The following is a 21899-nucleotide window of genomic DNA, read 5'->3' as shown; positions in this document are numbered from 1 at the left end:
ATTCATGTTCAGACAAACTACAGGCACAGGACACAGCCACACTGGTTCTGTATGAATTCCCAGTTTATCTGCTGCCATTTACCAGCTGTAACCTTGGGCAAGCAACCGGGTCTCCGTTTCCTCAGACGGAAATGGGAACAATAATAGTATCTTAAGGTTATTATCAGGAGGAAGTGAGTTACTTGTTGTGAGGAGCCTTATGTAGTACCAGGCACACAGTAGTTGCTCAATAAATGTTTGCTATCATTATCATTGTTTCTATTTATTACGTTTAAACCAATACACATGTTTCACTGGTATTCTATTGCCCAGGGTAGACATTCACAGATGTCATCAAAATATTACTTTAGTTGTTGCTGTAAAACTGTTCAGTGTACAGACTGTGCTCAGAAACACTTCAAGGGAAACAGCAGGGGCCTGAGTCAGGTAGAGATGGGAGGGGAGTTGCATCTTGGGGTCAGGTGCACAATGAAAAACATCAGTGCCTGTTGCGAGCTGAGTTGTGCTGCTTTTGCAGAACACCAACCATTCTTTAAAACGGTAGCCCAGAGCTCTGTCCTCTGTGTAAGAGCCCCTGCCCTAGACGAACACACCAATAGCAAAGCCTTACATCACACTCTTCATACCTGCTTCCTTTTTTTAGCGTCCATTTCTTTGCTGCTGTTTAGAGCTTTTTTTTTTTTGAAAAAAGAAAGGGTTTATGTTTATCCTGACAGGTAGTGATTCAAGAACATAGCCAACTTTGGAATTTGCTTCCAGAAAAAAATTTTTTTTTTTCTGTCCCAGACTGCAGGTTGCCAACTGGCAGCGTATGGGATGGATGTAGCCAGCAGATTTGGTTAGTTTAGCCATAGCAGTCTGTCATAAGAGTTAAATTATCATATTATAAACAGCGCACCTCTCTTGGCTGTCCTTGTCTGCACCATCCCCTATGTTACCTCTTCTGCCTGCTTGACTCCGTTACACACATATCTGCCCCCCTGCCCCTGCCCTGTCCCCGACATTTGAATTTGCAACCCCTACTTTAGACTTTGGAAAGAGGCTTTTTAAGCAAAGAACGCTCCTTGTTACAAGGCTTTAGTTACTTGTCATAATGGTATCCATAACTGTGTGCTCCTGGCTCTGTTGTAGTGATTTTGGCCATGTGACTAAACTCTGGTCAACATAAAGGGAGTAAAAGGATTTTCCCCACTTCTTGGCCTGGCCCCTGAAATGCCCTCTCTTCCCCATCTATGAAAACAGAAAGGAAGGACTTCCAAGATGGTGGAGTCATCCAATAGAAAGAGCCCAGAAATCGGTCCCTGCTTAGAAGACAAGGACTTAGGAGAGAGGTACCCAACAAGGAAACCCCACATGCATTGTGGAGACCCTGAGATCTGGGGGTGTTTGCGTGAATCAGCAGCTCACCTGCCCCACTCTATGCTAAACATGGAAGGGACAAGGACAGAGAGGCTTCTACACCATGGCATCACAGATACATCACCAGAGGCCAGAGAGAAATATCAGGACTGAAGAAAGCTTAACACAACTGTATTTGAAGCAGCCATAAATAAAAAAAAAAGAGAAGCTTCCTGCCACAAATAATTATCTCAGCAGGCAGTGGACAATCTCAGATCTCATCCTCTCTTAAGCCAGCTCCAAAATGGTATTTTCCAAGCGAACTCACTAGTGTCTCCTGGCCCCTGGTTGTTTTCCTCTCACTGACTCACTGCTTTTTGCTGTTAGCGCGGATGGACAGTTACTTTATCCTTGCTACAAAACACCTCTGGTTTGCTCTTGTCAAAGTCTGTCTATTGGACTCAGTTTGGAGGGGCTGAGATTGACGGGGAAGAAAGGCTACTGGCTCTGACTTGTAGGATATAAAAATGTTACAGCAATGAATTTTGATTGACTTTTTATCCTGCCAGAGTCCCCACAGGGTTTATAAAGGCACTCTACCTACAGGGAAAGCATGGAGAAAGAGGTATTTCAAAGACATGTGTGGGCACACCCATGCCCACACACACACGTGCACGCACATGTGTGGGCGCATGTCAATATCCTCACTGACATGTAAGCTCATGTCACCCACACTAGCTGTAAATCTGACCTCCTTACAATCTTCCTGGTGTTTCATGGCCACACAACACAGAACACCTGCCACCATCTTGGCCATAATGTAACAGACTCTTGGAAATGATTCTGTGAGTCTTGGAAAGATAAAGAGACAGAATACTACCAGTTTGATGAGTCCTTCATGCACAAGTTGAGTTGTTGAGTGTTGTTGCCTTCACACATAATTTGAGACCAACATCTAGATTTTATTTCCAACTGAATGCTACTCAGTATCTTTTCCTCAAATTGTTGAAAGGGAAGGTACAGAATTACAGTCCCCCAAAGATGTCCTCAGCTGAATCCCCAGAATCCGTGAATATGTTAGATTAAATGGCAATGGGGAATTAAAGCCAGCTGACTTTCCAGTAGGAAGTAGAGTGATTATCCTGGATTATCTACATGTAATCACAAGACTCCTTGAAAATGGAAGACTCAGCTGAAGAGTTCGAGAAAGAGATGTGGCAGTGAAAGCCAGGTCTCAGTGATGTGGTGTGACAAAGACTGAGTCTGCCAGTGTCAGCTGTGGAGGTGGAGGAAGAGACCACCAGCTAAGGAGGGCAAGAGGCCTCTAGAAGCTGGAAAAGGCAGAAACACAGATTTCCCCCTTAACCTCCCAAAGAAACTCAGCCCTGCTGACAGCTTGATTTTAGCCCAGTGAGACCCATTTTGGACTGGTAACTTTCAAAACTATATGACAATCCATGTGTGCTGTTTTGGTTAATTTAATTTTTTTTAATTTAGTTAATTTTAGTTAATGTTAAGCATGTGGTAATTTGTTGCAGCAGCCAGAGGCAACTCATACAGTCTACTATAGTGTTGGCCCCACAGTAGAGGCTCAGAAAACATTGGTTCCCTTTACTTGGTTTTTCAAGATGTAAATATAATCTGGGCAAACCAACAGAGAGGGAAGCATAGAGGAAGGAGGGAAGAAGGAGGAGGAGTGGAGGGAAAGTGAGAAAGAGAAGAAAGGAAGGAAGATGAAAAAAGGCTCATGACCTTGGAACCTTGGGCAAGACTGTCAGAAGGTCATGAGGTGGAAACTGCTGTCTGAGTGCTCCATTCCTGAATGCAAACAGGCTCTTTTCTTTTGTCTTGGCAATTGTCCTTTCAAGTGGTGGGGCATTGAGATCTGCTGTTATGACAGAGTAGTTGGGATCTTTTTTTTTTTTTTTCATTAATTCCCTTATTCAAAGTTTAAAATTTCTATTATCTGCCAGACCCTGGGATAGGTACTGGAGATGGAGAAATGAACAAAGCACTTGACAAACTTATTATCTAGAAGGAAAGGCAGACACATGGACAAATAATACAATATAGTATTTTCTATATGTTGTGAATTAGGAAGTGGTTCAAAAAAAAAGAATCTTGAGCTAGATTACCTGGATTCAAATCTCAGTTTTACCACTTAGTTGCTGTGCAATCCTAGGCAAGTTACTTAACTTCTCTGTGCCTTAGTTTTCTCATTTGTACAGTTCATCCAGTTACAATATCTACCATCATTGCTTTGTGAGGGTCAATGAATTAATGTAAATCAAAACGGTTAGGACAGGATAGGATAGGTTCATAATAGGTGCTATGTGCTACTAACTGTTATTATTATTTTTATTAGGATAGAGGATTATGTAAAAAGTATTATATAAATATAGACAAAGGAACAACACCCTCATGTAATGAGAATAGGAACTGGGATGATGACACAGATAAGGCCATATTGGAAACAGGATTGCCATTTTTCAAGTAGCAATGTATACCAAAGAATGTTCCATGCAGGGTTTGGTAAATGCAAACACCAAGACATGCCAGTTGAAGAAACAAGAAGCAAGTTGGCAGGGATAACAAGCTTTGGGATGTTTTCAAGATTATTTGAAAGTGTTTTTGTCTTACAGGAGGATTGAGTTGACCGGGCATGTCCTCCTGTAGTCTGGCTAAAACAGAACCAAAAATAATTCACTCAATGAAATTATAGTTTTTGGGTAAATGGAATTAACTCTTTACTACTAAGATTCCAGGATTAATCAACTAGACTCGACTGGTAAATTTTAAAGGAAAAAATGTTTTGTAAGAATTTCAGTGAATGCAATTAGGAAGGCTTGGTTTGCTGTCCCTTCATAGAAACTAGAGGCTGTACCTGCCCTAGAGTTGGTGCTATTTACATCTTTTATGAAATTTTAGTAATTTAAACTTAAGTAATTTAAATTAGTAATTTTACTTAGTAGTAACTAAAATTAGTAAATTTAGCAATTTAAATTAGGGTTTCAAATGCCAGATAAGACCTACCTCCCTTAAGACAAATAAAGAAGGAAGTCCCTATATGAGATACTCATGGGTGAGACTTAGCAGCCCCAGGAAGTTTGACTGAGCAAATATTAAGTACCAGTTGTTTGCCAGGTGCTGAAAGACTTGTCCAGTCTGTATATAAAACCCTAAACCCATGGAGACACCAGGTAGGAAACCTACTAGATGAATAGATCTTGGGGTGAGGATTCAGTCTAATTGAAGACAACACCTGAGTCCAACACCTCAGCCAGCGTGCCATCTCAGCCACTGCTACAGTGGACAGTCCCCTAAGAGCTCAGGCTTACCCTGCAGAGTGCCCCAGCCTTTTCATATTCCCGTGTGGGGCTTGCTCCTATACTGCAGGAACCTGGTTAATGTGAGGTCAAGCAGAGCTGAGAAATGTTGAGGAGCTGATGCTCCAGGGACAGCCCTCAAGGCGCCCTCAATGCTGCAAAAGGGCAGCTGGTTAAATGCCCTAATTGCCCTCCTCTGGATGGATGCCTCTGAAGGTCATCCCATGTGTCATTCAGAGGTCCTGGTGGTTTGAACCCAGGCTGCCCACGGCAGTGACTTCAGTGATACTTCATTACATTGGCTCTCTCCCTCCTCCCCTACCTCATCTCTTGCCCCTCACTCCTGCTTCCTGGGTCACCTCTCAAAGTAAAAAAAAAAAAAAAAATTGTACCTAGTTCTTTGTCCCCAGCTCTGACTCAGGGGAACTCAAAATAAGACATGCCTCATGTATTAGTTTTATATTGGTGCTATATCAAATAACCTCAACCTTGGTGGTTTGAAAAATATTTTATTGTATTACAGATCTGGGCACCAGAAGTCTAAAATGGGTCAATAGGGCTGTGTTCCTTCAGCAAGCTTCAGGGGACAACCGGTTTCCTTTTGCTTTCCAGCTTTCATTGGCCAACTACATCCTTTCACTCATGATATCCCTCCTCCATCTTCAAAGCCAGCAGGATAGCATTCTTGCCTATCTCTGACTATCTCCTTCCACCATCATATGGTCTTCTGTTTCTAATTGACGCCTCCTGCTTCCTTTTTATAAGGATCATTGTGATTATGTCAGGTCCACCTGGGTTATCCAGGTAATAGTCATGTGTTATGGAAATAAGGATGCGGACATGTTCAGGGAACCATCACTAAGCCTACTATAACCCATGATAACTTCTATTAAGGGAAGGGGAAAGTTCTAGAAATACAGTTTGAGTCCAAAATGTCTAAGAGGTATAGAAACAATATAAGTGTCCATAAGTGGAAGAATGCATAAAGAATATATAAGATACATATTATATATATACCATATATAATATGTTCCGTGTATCATATCATATATTACATATTATGGAATATTCATATATATATACATATATATATATACATACACACACATATATATATATATGTATGTATATATTCTATATAGAAAGAGAATATTATTTGGCCATGAGAAAGAAGGAAATACTGACACTTGTGACAACAACATGGATGAACCATGAGGACATTATGCTAAAAGGAATAAGCCAGACAGAGAAAGACAAATACTACATAATATCACATATGTGGGGAAAAAAAAAATCAAACCCATAGAAACAGAGAGTAGGAAGGTGGCTTCCAGGGGCTGGGAGTTAGGGGAGACACGGATAGGTTGGTAAGAGGATACCAATTTTCAGGAGTAAGATGAATACATTCTAAAGATGTGATGGAGAGCATAAAGACTATGACTGGCAGTCTGTTTTAGGGTTGATGTTGGCTGGGAGAATGGAAATCAGATGTTCTCCCCCCCAAAAAAAGAAAAAGCCTTAATAAAAGAAGGGACAGATATGTGAGTGCGGTGGTGGAGGTGGTAATTAACTAAATAACTCGATGCAGGGAATCCTCTCACAAGGTATATGTGTGCCGGGTCACCAAGATGTACACTTTAAATATATTAAAATTTTGTTTGCCAATTATACATCATCAAAGCTGAAATATAAAAACAAAACTACACAAGAAAACCTCCCAAAATGTCCAAGAGGAAATCATCCCATAACCGCTCACATTCCTGACAATATTTACCTATGAAATCAGGAAAACATAAAGGAAGATCCCACTGATGGTCAACAGTCACACATCCAGGCCTGATGTTGTGTCAATTTAACAACTAGACTACGACCTTTTCTTGCTTAGAAATAATTATCAGATCCTGCCTGGCCTCACTGTGAAGTGGAACATTTTATTCTAACTGTGCGACTCTCAACACTTTCTTCTCTGCCAGACATTAGACAAGATGTCAGATTTGTCATCACACCGGAAGGTTTTTATTAATTATCTTTCAGAGGCAAAGTCCTTTTTGTAATTTATTTTTTCACACCAGGAAAAATTCTTCTATTGAACTAAATGTCTATCTTGTTAAATTGTTTTTTCTGCTAAAGGTTCTCACTTTGAAAAGTTCCAGAAGAAAAGAAATAAACCCAGCAAAAGTTGGTGTTGGAGTCAAGGAACAGATTGTGTTAAGCAGAAAGCCACATACGCTCTCTTGGGATATAAGGTAATATGCATCTTTTCTTTAAAATTTAACTGCCTAGGGGCACCTGGGTAGCTCAGTTGGTTGAGCGTCCAACCCTTGATTTCAGCTCAGGTCATAATCTCATGGTTCGTGGGATTGAGTCCCACTTCAGGCTCTGTGCTGACCGTGTGGAGCCTGCTTGGGATTCCCTCTCCCTCTCTCTCTCTCTCTTCCTGCCCCTCCCCTGCTCACACTCTCTAAATAAAAAATACAAATAAAATAAAATCTAACTGCCTAATGTTCAAATAAAAATTTCTCCAAATGAATCAGAAGGAATGACTCCTCTATTTGCCAATTAATCATATTCTTAAGGATTCATTCATTGATGTAAGTGACCTTTATTGAGTGCCTACTACCTGTTCGTGCCAAGATCACTACAAAATTTAGTAAGACAAGGCTCCCACCCTTTAGGAAGACAAAGCATAACAGGAAACACTGGTATGTAAATACATATTTTAAAGGCCCAATTAAAAGTATAGGAAAGAAGTAAGGAATCTAGTAGAAATAATAAAAAGGAGAACACAGTTGGCTCAATGTTAAGGGAATGGCAGTAAGGTTACTAGAGAAACCACTGTTCTAGACACATTAGTTTAGTTGATTTTGCTTGTGTGCCCTTACATTTTAAACAAAAGAAGATGGGGGTGCCTGGGTAGCTCAGTCGGTAAAGCATCCAACGTTGGCTCAGGTCATGATCTCATAGTTGGTAAGTTTGAGCCCGTGTTGAACTCTCTCACTCTCAGTGCAGAGCCAGCTTTGGATCCTATGTTTCCCCCTCTCTCTGCCCATCCCTTTATGTGCGCTTGCTCTCTCTCTCTCTCTCTCTCTCTCTTAAAAATAAATATTTATAAATAAACAAACACAAGAAACAAAGGAACAAATGACGATGCACAGTGGGAAGGAGTATGAATGATGGTGATCCATGAACTTCCTCTTCAGTGCTGCGACTAGTGATTACTCAGAATGACTCTGATGTCTCAGGACTGAGTCTGTCAGCACAGAGCCCTACGTGGGGCTCGAACTCACCGACCGTGAGATCATGACCCGAGCCGAAGTCGGATGCTTAACCAAGCCCCACAACTTTATTTTTAAAAGGCAAGAATTCTTGAGTAGATAGAAACTAGAAAACAACGTACTATGCAGCCTTCTTCTGCTTCATAGTTCTAGAGTAGTAAGCAAGACAGTAATATGATGTCTAAATGGAACACAAGGTGGCCTCAGGTTACAAGGAAGAAATACAGGGAGGCCATCCAGGAGGAGGAATACCCAAGGGAATCCTGGTAAGTGTTTAACAACCAGCTCTCCAATAAAGAAATGCCTTGATTTGTAACATTTTCTGATTTCCATGGTGCAAATATTCCCATCATGGTCAATTCTGAGTGACCAATGTGGTCACTGCATACAGAATTGGGGAAGAGATGTGCACACAATTAGCTCCCATGAGCTGAGCAGTTCCAGCACTGCATTGGCTATGCCAGTTCCTAATTCTGGGCTGTGTGAGCTAAGAACTTGCCTGGATTTTTGCAGGGACCTTACGAACAGGAACCACCATGACACCAAGGAAACCATCCTTCTTTCCCATGGTGACACTGTGTAATCAAGGATGGTGTTATAATACCTAGGAGTTAAAACAGCCTGGAAAATCCTTACTAATGGAGCAAAATGGCCCACCATAATCCGTTGTTTTTTTGTTTTTTTTTTAGTAAGAGAAAAATGCAATGAATCCTTGATTCAGGACCACGTGTTATTTAAATATTGCTTTTGATGTTTTATCCAGAATCCTAGCTCGAATGATCAGAGATAATCCTGCCTTCTGACATAATTAGGGAGCTGCTGCTTTGCTAAGCTGGAGGGTAATCAATTTGACCTTGAAAGTTTGTCTATGGTACTGCTAATGTTCAGAACACAGATGTGGCAGTCAGGCGAGAGTCTCCCTCGATAGTCAAACATCGGCTGTAGACTTTGCTCCAAGGACAAACAGGCTCTAACAGAGAGGGTGCAGACTCTGATGGCCAGCAGGTCCCATAAGGCCACTGTACCTGTGAGATGGCCTTTAGAATGTGGATTAACTGCTAACATTTAAATATCAAGGGTTTTCACTAAGTACTTGGGCTTGAAACAGTGCTGGGACTGGAGTCAAGCGTTCTCCTGACGGGCAGAACCTCATCCTTAGATGACCACAGTCTAGGCCCCCCCTGGTGGTCCCCCAGAGGCATGTACCATTTGCCTTTTATTACCTCAGTTGTGCTCTTGGTGTCCTAAATTAAACTTGTAAGTGATTTTTGGTGTGCCCTCATGTTTTTTGGACGTATGTTTCTTTACCAAGGCCTCTTCATTCATTTCACACTGCCTTCTGGCCCCCCAGCCCCTGAGCTTCATGCATACTCTTCGGAAAAGAGTCTCCCTCGAATGGGTTGCAGAGAAGTTGTCTGTCATAGTGAAACCACCACCACCATAAAAAAGTCTACAGTATTCTCCTCTTGAAACTATTTCCATATTTACTGTCTTCTGGATTCTGAGGAGCTGAGTCAGCCTGCTCCATTACTCAAGTTCATTTTTTCTCAGAGAATCAGGCCCTTCCTCTTAGCTAGCTTGCTCAAAGGCACAAACATTTTAGGGCAATAAACGTGGCTTATTGACAGTCTCCAAAGACAGAGGACATCCCCTCCTTTGGCTTCACTGCAGTGGCAAACGAACACCCTCCTCTCTAATCTCTATAATAGGCGAGAAGCCTCTTCAACTTGCTTCTCACTGAAAACAAACAAAAAAGGTAAATGTAGATACAAGTATATTAAGTCACGAACCCCTCCCATTATCAGTACTGCATTAAAGTGAGGTGTGGATAAGCCAGTACCTTCTCTCCATCAAGCAAACGTTTGTCAGGTTTTGAGCTGGGAAGAAAGAAAACATCCGAGCCAAAAATAGTTCGAGAAGAACATTATATATTTTTTTCTCATATCTCTTTGGATCCACAAGTTCAATTACCTGAAATTTCATGAGTCAGTCCTTGGGAATTGTTCATCTCAAACTGGATTAATGTAATAGTGAAAGTTTCTGCTAATCCTGCTTTTTTTTAAATGTTTAATGTTTTTTATTTATTTTTGAGAGAGACAGAGATAGAGTACAAGCAGGGGGAGAGACAGAGAGAGAGAGGGAGACACAGAATCCAAAGCAGGCTCCAGGCTCTGAGCTGTCAGCACAGAGCATGATACGAGGCTCGAATCCACAAGCTGTGAGATCATGATCTGAGCCGAAGTCGAATGCACAACAACTGAGCCACCCAGGCGCCCCCCTACTGCTCTTTTAAAGTAAGTTTGATTCTTCTTAGGAAAAAAAAAAAATAGTATTATTTCCCCAATAGTAAAATGTAGAGAAGAGATCTTCTTTGAACATTATACAGTGCAAAGTACAGTTATGGCAAAGTCCTCCACACTAGGCTGGGAGACTACACCAGAGTCTCCCTAAGTAGACATCAGCTGCAGACTTTGTTCCAGGGGCAAATGAGCTCAAGCAGAGAGGGGCTCTTGGTGAGGAATGTGAGCCACACTGGGCCCCTGTATCAATCTGTTAGATGGCCAGGAAGGTGAGTCTCCCAGGGAGAGGTGCTGGGAGCAGGAAAAGGCAGTGGAAAAGAGACTGGGGAGGAAGGAGAGCTCCATCCCAGCTCAGGTGACCGATTATCCCAGTGTTTCAGACACTATCTGGGTTTAGCACTGAAAATTCCATATCTCAGTAAACTCAGTCCCAGGTATTCTAGCCCCAGCAGGAAAGTGAGCCATTGGAGGAGAAAGGGATACAGGAACTAGCAAAAGTATGGGGCAGGGTTGGGCAGAATGGGCACAGGCATAGGGCAGCACCCCAGTAACAGTGGGGCACCTTTATCTCACCTAAGCCGGAAGGTCCAAGAAGAAAGATGGTTTCCAGACCCAGCAGAGGGAGCTATGAGGAGGGGGTTCACGGAGAGGAGCTGTGACCCCCAGTGGAGGGACAGAGCAGCCTGTGGAAACTTACTCTCCTCCCTCTGAGTTCTGTCCTAGTCCCCCACTGACTCAAGCCTTGGTTGGTAAATCACAGCCCACAGGCCAAATCTAGCCTACTGCCTGTTTTTATAAATAAAGTTTTATTAAAACATAGTCATGCTCACTGAATTTACCTATTGTCTCTGTTTTCACACTACAGTGGCAGACTTGAGTGGTTTATAACAGAAACCTTATGGCCTGCAAAGCCGGAAGTATGTATGAACTAGTCCTTCAGGAAAAAGTTTACAGAACCCTGGGCTAAGCCTACGGAAAGCCCGAAGGCAGGTGGAAAAGGGAGTGGGCGTGGAGCGGCCAACGAAGACTTTCAGCTGCTCTTTGCCTTTGATGCCAGTCACAAAAATGGAGAACTACTGGGGGAATCTAGGCCAACATGTTTTAAACAGAGGCATCCCACAACTGCCGTGAGTATAAACAAAACCATGAGTTTCTCGGGCAGCCTTCCGTGAACCAGCCCTTTTTGAATTAGGCTCCTGCAGAGAAAATGCAATTCTGGAAAGATGGGATTTAAAAGAAAAAAAAAAACAAAACCCAGAGGCATTTCAGCCTCTTCATGATATTTTTTGGGTCAATTTTCTGTAAGTTCAATATTAAAAAAATGAAAAATTAACCTCCAAAGAAAATGCTTTATTAAATAGAAAGGATAGGGGTCTAGTTTGTTGGAATAAAGAACAACTACATATTTCATAATAATCATCAACTCCCACGTGATAAATATTGAATGAGCACCTCCTATCTTCCACTTCTGTGCTAGACACAGAAGGTAACATAGTAAGCAAAATATACCTTTTTCTGTCCTTATGGAACTTAATTCTAATAAAGGTGAAACCAGCGAACAAGCAAAACCTAAGTACAGAGGATCGTGTCGGAGTGATGCATGCTATAGAGACATGAGAAACAAATGGTGGGGCAGGAGAAATGGCAAGTGATGGGGGACTGGGAAGTGCCTTTAAAGAGGAGAATGTTGAGGAGCTGCTCACACCAGGAACAGTGGGAGAGCGTTCGAGGCAGAGGCCATAGTGAACATAAAGGCATGGCTTGGCTGCAGGGGTATGCCCAGTGACTGGAAGAAGGCTTGGGTGGCTAGAGGGCAGCATGGTGGACGAGACCAGAGTTAGGAGAGGCCTCATGGCCCATGCTGCTGCGCAAAAAAGAGTTAATCTAGCAGACCTGGGACTGCAGCCTTGGAATGGCCTGCTTGCAAGGTTGGCCTCTGACTGACATCTGGGAACTTGGGTTTGGGGAGGGCTCCTACTACCCTAACCGATAAAGCTGTCTCACTGTGCCTAACCTTTCTGCAAAAATACTGTGGTTTATGCTGAGCGCCTATTTCCTTCTGGGAGCCTGGATCTTTGCCACATACCGGGCAGAAGGTGGACGTGTGGTCAGACCCCAAGAAAACCCTGGGCTCTGAGCCTCTAATGAGCGTCGGTAACATTTCATACATGTCGACACAGCTCATTCCCAGAGTGATGATCACACCCTCTACCAGAAGCGCCTTGTGCCTGGATTTTCCCAGACTTCACCCGATGCACCTTCTCCCTTTGCGGACTTCACTCCACATCATCTCCCTGTCATAAATCTTAGCCATGAGGACAACTACATCCTGAGCCTTGTAGATTCTCCTGGCAAATCGCTGAGCCTGGAGGCAGTCACGGGGACCCTTGGCACAAACAGCAGATCCCTGTCTCATTTATTTCCTCTTGCGCCGAAAGTCAGGGGAAGCAGTTTACATGGACTTTCCCACGGACACCTCACAAGTCTCTGAGCTTGGCAAGCCCCCTCCCCATCACCATTACTGCCATTTTACAGATGACGTCATTAAGATGCAGAGAGTTTCTGCCCCTCGCTCAAGGTTACACCGCTGAGCCTAAGGGCGAATCCAAGTGGACTAACCCCCACCCCTCTGACGTGCCCTCTGGGCTCACCCACAGCCCACACACAGCCTGCAGGCAACCCAGGACCATTTCCGCACCTTCCTCTGGCTTCCAACCACAATGGGGTGCCCATTTTAAGACTTTAATCTGTCTTATCGAGAGAAGCTCCAGCAAAGCTCATTCAAGCTCCACCTCTTAATCTTGATAGTGAATTTGAGCCTTTGTTGTAAGAAAGACTATTAAGATTTCGCAAGACGATTTTTCAAGGGTGATAAATATCCCTTTAAAGGCACTGCATATCCACTGACTGAATAACTCTGTCCTAAAAATGAGTCACACTCGGAGAATAGAAGGGAGGGTTATGAAAATGCAAATTGGAATGACTTTATTGGCTGAGGTGAATTCAGTTCCCCTCGTCAAAGAGAAGTATTAGTTGGCGAGGCCCCCTCCTCGGCCAAGTCTAAGGCTCTGTAGAATGCAGGGACTGAGCATCAGTGCCCTCATAACAGAGTGTGATGTCTGCTGTTCAAAGTCGGCAGCAGAACCCAGCAAGATGCTATCATTTCCATTTTTCTGGAACTTATTTGTATTATTTTGGGGGGGAAAAAATCTCTTTAGGCCCGACCTTTTTTTTTTTTTTTTTTTTTTTTTACCGTTTATTCATTTTTGAGACAAAGAGCATGAGCGGGGGAAGGGCAGACAGCGAGGGAGACACAGAATGTGAAGCGGGCTCCAAGGCTCTGAGCTGTCAGCACAGAGCCCGACGCGGGGCTCGAACTCATTCATGGATAGCGAGATTGCGACCTGAGCTGAAGTTGGACGCTGAACTGACTGACCTACCCAGGCGCTCTTTTTTTCCATTTTTTTAAAAATGTTTATTCATTTTTGAGAGACAGAGACAGAGCATGAGTGGATGAGGTCTTTAGGCCTGACCTCTTTTGTCATCAATATTTCTCAAAGTGGGTTACACATAGCGCTGTGGTATGTGAGATAATTTTAGGTGGTATGCTCAGAAGACAGATGAACACTTTTTTTTCATTTTAGTAATTGTGTCTTTATTTTAATGCTTACCTCCTATTTATAGTAAGCAATATTGATTTTCTACTTAGGGTAATGATAGAAATTTTCTTTTCTAAATATATCTGTAGCAAATAGTAAACTGATTTAAATACAAGTTAGCAAACACTAAAGAGAATATGGCTCCATTAAAGAAAAAAAAAAAGAATTATATAAAAGATTTAAGCTGGAGAAGACCCTGAACCAGGTAACTTGTCTGAGAAGGTATGCAGACAGAGAATTTCAACCAGAGGTAGAAGGGGTGATAAGAGGATAGGTATCAGTTAGAACCTAAAGAAAATAAGGCCATACTACATTTGAGATGGATGGTTCTCAAAGCGTGGTCTCTGAACCAGCACCTTTTGTGTGACTTGGGAGCTTATTAGAAATGCAGATTCTCAGGCCCCACCTCAGCCCCTCTGAGTCAGAAACTCGGGAGGTGGGACCCGGCAATCTGCATTTCACACGCCGTCTGGGTCACACCGATGCCCACTCAAGTTTGAAAGCCTCACAGCGTGAAATGATTCACCATTTAATCACTCATTTAATCAACAAGCACAAACGAAGCATCTTCCACAGTCAGAGCTCATATTTGTACCCAAAGCCCCGGAAAGCCACGAAGGAAGAAAACACTTCCAACATTTTTACTGAAGACTCACGACCGATGGTGCGAGTGAATCATGGCAACTGCTCCCGAGCGGGGCCAGAGCCAGTGAGGCTTTGCTCTACATGGAGGCTCCGGGGCTTAGAGCGTGATCGCCAGGAGTGCTTGCAGGGGAAGCTTCCAGGTGTGACTGAGACATAGATTCATTTTATTGTCACACGCGGAAAGAGCTGACGAAACCCTGCCCAAGAATTAAGTGTCCCCGGTTTGCTGGGGGCAAGCATGCATATAGATTGATCATCACAGCCTCCTGCTGTGTGTGAGCTGAGACCTTCGGATGGAGGAAAGTTCTATCTGGAGACCAGGGGTGAGGAGGCCATGGGTGGGCTCTACCATGGCAGAGTGTTTCCTCACAATCTAGGATCCTAGGGTTAAACACAGCTACCGCCCCTCGTGGGTCAAGGAAACAGCTGTGGGTTTGGCAATGACAGGGTGACAGGAGCGGCAGAAAGAGAATCATCTCATCTGATCGAGGGATAAGGCAACTGCATTCACTGCCCCCAGAAAATCTGCTGTAGCTTTGAACGCAGCCTCTGAATCTAAAGGTTGGGCAGCTGGGGATTTTAAATCCAGGTGCCTTGTGACCTTGTCAGGAGAGAGGAAACTGAAATTTACACAGCACAGCACTTTCTCTACGAATGTCTGGAGGTGCATAAATTGGTTCCAATGCAATAGAGTTTGCACGTTTCTGATACAGAAGCCACCTGTGCCGTAGGATGTACAGTCAATGCCAAGTGCACACTGGGTCTCAAGATTTGGTATGAAAAAAAACAATGTAAAATATTTCATTTGTGACTTTTGTATTGTTTACATGTTGAAATGATACTGCTTTTTACATGTCAGGTTAAAGAAAACATTACAGAGGTGCCCAGGTGGCTCAGTCGGTTAAGCAGCCGACTTCGGCTCAGGTCATGATCTCACAGTTTGTGGGTTCGAGCCCCACGTCGGGCTGACGGCTCAGAGCCTGGAGCCTGCTTCAAATTCTGTGTCTCCCTCTCTCTCTCTCTGCCTCTCTGTCTCTCTCAAAAATAAATAAACATTAAAAAAAAAAAAGGAAATATCACAATTCATATCACCGGTCTGTTTTTGCTTCTATTAATTGTGGCTACCAGAAAAAAAAAAAAAATTAATGTTAATTTATTTATTTTTAAGAGAGAGAGAGAGAGAGCAGGGAAGGGGCAGAGAGAGAGGGGGACAGAGAATCCCAGGCAAGGCTCCGCACTGTCACGGCAGAGCCTGGCTTGAGGCTGAAACTGACGAAGCGTGAGATCATGACCTGAACGGCAACCAAGGCTTTGACTGAGCCACCCGGGAGCCCCTGCTACCAGAAAATTTTAAAGTGTGCATGTGGCTCAGATTAGATTTCTATTGCACAGGGCTGCTCCAGAGAAGGAGTCTGTTAACTTTGTCTTAAAAGACCAGGTAATAAATATTTCAGGCTTTGTGGACCAAGAGTCAAAATTGAGGACACTGTGTAGGTAATTACATGAGCATTAAAATAACCCATTTAAAAATGTAAAAACTATTCTTAGCTTGCAGTTGCATACAAATGCGTGGCAGGCCCAGATTACAGTTTGCAGACCACTGCTCTAGACCACAGGGTGCTTCAAAAGATCTGATACTCAGCCCCACGGACCCAGTGGTCCACTTCTGCGAAGCCAACCGTGGGAGTGAACATATACTTGGTGAACGACAGCGGTGAGCAAGCCGAGGCTCAGGTCCCAGGTTGGTTCAGCAGTCAAGAGGTGAAGTGGGACTCGAACTCAGGTGACTCCAAAGTTCACATTGTTAATCGCCATGCGTCACTGGTGCAAGGTGCCTTTTTCTTTTCTCGGTTTCGTGGTGAGTCTGTCTTATGTCTGGATACCAACGTCAGACAGCCCTGACACCATGCTTGGCCCCAAACAGGTGCTCTTTGGATGGACTGGGAGCTCACGGTGGTTGTGAAATCTCTCTCTTGCCTCTCCTTTCACACCTTGACCAAGAATTAATTGTATCTCAGCCGTCTAGGGCAGCCCTCTGCTTTTCATACACCAGGCACTGCCTTTTAAATTCATTTGAAAGCTATACGCTGCCTTCCAGGTGGAGGGGACAAAAAAGACCCCCAAGGGTCCAGTAGCAGAAATTGCATTCAGCACATCAAGAGTTAATCCTCCGACACCAAGGGTTATTGGTATAGAAAATACAAAGCAGTCATATCCTGCCTTCTGAAAGCACATGAGCTGGCTAGCACCGAATTGAGAAAATTATTATTTATTAAAAATGAGATAGTCACAGGCCAGTGACTAATCCTGATTGGGTTCAGACACAATTCCCCGCCCAGGGGGCCAGTAATACATTTCTGGAGAAAGGTGTTTTATTAAATACAAAATGCCAGTAGCATTGTTACTCATCAGCCCTAGGCTTCAATGTAGGATCCTTTTGCATTATAATGGCATCAAATGTGAAAATATATAATGGCCTCAGGGTGGTCAGACCCCATTTTCTCTCCTAAGTAGCCCCTGTGTTGTCTGCTTGCTTGGAGCGGGGTTTCTGCAAGCCTTGGTGCTGGCTCAGGTGTCCCCTGAGAATTGTATGGGCCTGGGGTAGAATGAAGATAGGTTCCATCAAGCGGCTTGCATGGTTTTAGCCTCTTCCCTGGACACAGGGAAGGACCAAATGGAATCTGTTTCCATCCCCATTGATTATGAAAGCGGCCTAAGTCCCTCACATGGTTAATAGAAGGCCACTATGTAACTGTTTTCTTATTTTTACTTTTCTGTGTTGGTAGTAGTTTGAAAGAATACTAGATTCGTATGTTTCACTGTGAATCTCGCACATAATTTATAAATCTAATTATAACTGTGAACAGTGACAGCAGACTTCACACAGCCTATAGATATATTTAGTAGACTGCATTTTGTGGGTTTTCATCTGGATTTTGTAACCATGTTGAGAGAGCAACAAGAAGCAGGAGGGAGGGGAGGAGGAAATGAAAACTTACACCTAAATACCCATTTGCTCTAAGACACTAAAAACTCTAAGAAAGACGGTGCATTAATTCGGGTTGAAAAGCAAGCCCTAGATATTACAAAACCTGTTTTCTAACTGGTTTCATGTTCACAATTAATGGCTAATATTCTGCCATTTATAAGGAATTAAAATAAACAGCAGTTTAATGAGATTTCACTAGACCACTTGCAAGCACTCAATCAAATCTTATTTTCAATATGTGAAAAATGTCTCCTTGACTCTTAATGCATTCAGGGTCAACATTAACATCTTCATACATAAAAGATTCCATTCCGCTGTTAAAGAAGAGGTAATTATAAGATGAGGGTCACACAGAAGGTCTAGGGTTTGCGTAACTTCTATTCTAATTAATTTATCATATGTGGGATTTTGCTTTGGCTTCCAAGTGTTGATCTTTTATAGCTACCACGTTCCATGTGATAATGGCTTTTATTCCCTCAAAAGGTCATCCTTGATATAATTTCACCGTTAACAGAGAGAACCTAGGAGCATGGGCATTCCTGTATGTCATGGCATTGTGAAAAGTCATTCACTGAAGTTCTGGGTCTTTTTTGCCCTTAGATGTTATTTAAAAACCAAGGGGCCAAGGCATTTGAACAAAAGGTGAGAAATTCAATTAATCATTAGAAGGTTGTCTTCGCAAGGCCAGCTCCACAGAAGCATATGGACCAACAGAAGTATGGTGTATCGGACACTGTGTGTCCTCTTTTCCCCTTTTATTTCATAAGTGACATGACTTGGATCTGATTGTTATTTTGTCTTGTATTTATTTTGTGTCTCATGTTTCTTAGGGCAGCGTGATCCGTAGCTGGAGTCCTCAGCCATTTCATCAATAGGAAACCTTTGTATTGTTGTTTGGGCTGGTTCCTTTTGACGCTTTTCATTCTTTGAAAACTTCTGGCCAGTTCAAGCAAACTGCAGTTACTAAGTAACAATCACCTCATTTCCCAGGGCCTCCCCACCCTGCCACGTTAAAACACAAATCAAAGACATACATAATTGTCAATTAGAAGCATCTGAGATAACCAAGCTGAGCTGAGAGAATTCTGACTCAAAGCAGAGAAACTTGATGTCGACCTAGCCCGGGATAAACATGCGATTTCAGTGGGTTTCTGAAAAGCTGACAATTTCCAAATCACAGCCACTGACTGCAGTGATGTCCCTGGATTAGGGCTGCTCAAAGCCACTGTGCATGCAAATCACATGTTAAAATGCAGATTCTGATTCGGTGGGTCTGAGGAGGACCTGAGATTCTGCTTTTCTGACAAGCTCTCTGGTGATGCTGATGCCACAGGTGCATGGGCTTTGAGGAGCAAGAGACTATGCTAAGCAGGAGGTATATGGTGCTAAGAGAAACAGGCACAGTCCCTGCGCTACGGGAGGGTCGAGCTAGAAGACACTGAACAGGTTAAGAGCACAAAGAAATACGGATTTATACACATGATGAGCGTTAGGGAAGAGGAGAGCACATAGCCTCGTCTTCTCAGGCTCCCACCCCTCACCTGTCTACCAGAAACTGCTGCTCAGCATTTGTCCAGAACGTTCACTGTGCCAGGCAATGTGCCTGATACAAGCCACACTGCTCACTGCTCCTGGGGACTGCGAAGAATGTCAGCAGAGAAATGGAGGCTGACTTCTGTAATTAGCGCTCAGGATTCCGCATGATGTGTGTCCTAACAGAGCCCAGCATGGAGTGACACAGAACTGGCCTTCAAATAAATACTTCTGAATGAGCAAATGACCAGAGGAGTCAACAAGCAGGAAGGCCAAATGTACCCTCCAGAGTGAGAATCAGAAAAGGCACAGCACAGTGGCTCTTCTTGGTGTACGTGCAGACAGAGTGGGGCATGGACCCTGGCCCTGCCCCACTCGGGCTCACAGAACCTTCCTTCTCTTCTTCGGGGGGAAACAAAACGGTAATAATAACACTTTCCTCATAGGATCGCTTTGGGGATTCAATGAGATCATATCTATGAAATGCTCACTACAGGGCCTGGCTAGTGGTAAATATTCAGTAAGGGATAAGGCTGGTTTCTTTTAACATCATCTTTATTGTTATTTTTCTAACAATTACTATGGAAGTGGCTTGCGATCTGGCCCTCAAAGGAGGTGAAGCATTTTGAGACGGGGTGATGATGAGAAGGGTTCTGCAGAGAAAACAAGTCTTTAAGAACCAGATTATTGCTTGCACATTCAATAAATATGCCACTGGTTATTTGTGCTTGCCAGGGAATTAGGTGAAGATTAATTAATATTTATAAAGTATTTTGATATCCATGTAATATCTAGTAAGCAATTAGTTCTGTAACACAAAGCCAAATCCTTTTACATACTAAACAATGTAAAACAAACCGAATACAGCTGTGTAAGAAGGAACAGAATTTCATTATCCCCTGTTGTAGGAAATATACAGCCAGTCGGATTTTTTTTCCCTCCTTTTAGTAATTTTCTTGCTGATTTTCTCTGGCTTCCTACTGCATTTTCCTGCCTTACCCCCTGCAGCCCCAAATCAAATTATTTCCTCTCAGGTAGCAGTCGAAGGAGAAGTGGGATGCAGGCAAATGCTGTACTTGGCCCCTCCTGCCTGGGAGGTGTTCTGAGCCCAAGAGTGTAAATGGTTTAACAGGGAGGCAGACAGGGCTCCCAAGTGCTTATTTCCATAGCCATCAGCCTCGTCAGGTAGCGTTAAAGGCTCTGTGTTTCCTTACACTAGATCTTCACAGAGAAGAACTTTTGAGGGAGAGGGGATAAAAAGGGAGGTCAAGGGGAAATCAACCACTGGTTGCTCGATGATAGTGGGTGGCTCCGTCTCAGGCTCGGCCCAGGCCACAGGGGCAACCTCTTGATGGATTTGACTGGACCCTCGGAATCCTTCTAACCATTTTCCTCGACTACTCTTACTGAGGGACAATGTGTTATGACGTATCCGTAGATTTCTTGTCCCCATCTGTTTCTAAAATTTCCAACTCTGTGTTCACTGTGGAAGCTTCTGATCCACAAAACTTTATTTAAAGCCTAGATAGTTTGTGAAAGAGATACAAAAGGGGTTACCATGGAGGAAGCAGATGCCAGAAGTCCTGCTTCCTCCCTAACTCCTACTCGGTCTTCCTACATGAGCTCCAATAATGGTTCTGGGAAGCTACTGAAAGTATTACCCAAGTGAAGGTCTTCTTAATCAAGTGAGCAGACTGCCAGACCAAATCCATCCAGAAAACATATCCTCTCTTGTCTCTCAACTATTTTCTGTTGCCTGTGACCAGGAAGTTCCAGGGACTCAGGACTTTCAAACCTAAAAATGGGACAGTCTTGGGCAAACCTGGATATTGTCAATCTACTCTGATCCTACCTCCTGAGGTAGAGTATTCTATCTCCATCCAAGTGACAACTCATTACTCATTACTGTGCTGTCAAATAACCCAAAATCTGGCCCAGTCTCTTGATGTGAAAAGGGCAGCAGAGCTGAGGATCTTTGTAAAGCAGATTTTAGACTCAATCTTCTCCAGAAGTTCCAGTCTTACCTCAGTTTCCCTACAGTGGGCACTGCTTTGTGAAGCCAAAGACAAAAGGAGTTCAGACGTTGCCCAGAAGGAAGCTTGCCTAGCTCTGTCTACTGATTACCTCGATTCTATAGTGCACTTCTTTTTTTAAATTTTTTTAATGCTTATTTTTTATTTTGAGAGAGAGCAAGCCTGTGTGTTCTTGCATGTGGGGGTGAGCAGGACAGGGGCACAAAGAGAGGAAGAGAGAGAATCCCAAGCAGGCTCCGTGCTATCAGCACAGAGTCCAACGCAGGGCTCGATCCCACAAACCCGTGAGATCATGACCTACACCGAAGTCGTCAGTTGCTTAACAGACTGAGCCACCCAGGGGCCCCTCTATAGTGCATTTCTAAGAAGAGTGGGACCTACTTCTCCATGCTCCCTGACTTCCAGCATAGGACTTACATCACCACGTCAGGAAAATCATCACGTGGCCCCTTCCCAACCATCTGCTAAGGCCCATTGCTCAGAACCCCTGGCTCCATCTCCCTCACACTGGGTTGCAGACCCTTGATGACGCTTTAGATCCTTGGAGACTGCAGGTCTCTCTGGAGCCAGTAACCACAGCCCTCTTGTGGCTAAACAGTAAATTCTGATCCAAAACAGTAAAGATGAAGATAATCCTATCAGAAAGAAGTCAAAAGAGGATTAAGGCACTACCTGCTCGGAAAACTACAAACTTTCTCTGTCCCCTCCTAAAAGCCCAAAGAGGGTATTTTACTAAATTAACATTATTATTTTTTTTTAAGAAATTATCACCAGCAGAGCAAGGCTGAGGCTGTGTTGCCT

The 21899-nt window shown here is 43.4% G+C and overlaps 1 protein-coding gene across 1 annotated transcript in view; it reads right to left on the bottom strand.

The window, feature by feature from the left end:
• Nucleotides 1-21899, bottom strand: part of CDH13 (cadherin 13) — a 1030614-nt gene that overhangs the window by 812433 nt on the left and 196282 nt on the right. The window lies entirely within an intron of this gene.

Source organism: Panthera pardus, unplaced genomic scaffold, assembly GCF_024362965.1.
Source record: "Panthera pardus isolate Hobbes unplaced genomic scaffold, ASM2436296v1 HiC_scaffold_19, whole genome shotgun sequence".
Classification (NCBI taxonomy): Eukaryota; Metazoa; Chordata; class Mammalia; order Carnivora; family Felidae; genus Panthera; species Panthera pardus.
The sequence above is the reverse complement of the archived record's forward strand: the minus strand, read 5'-3'. Positions and strand labels throughout refer to the sequence as shown.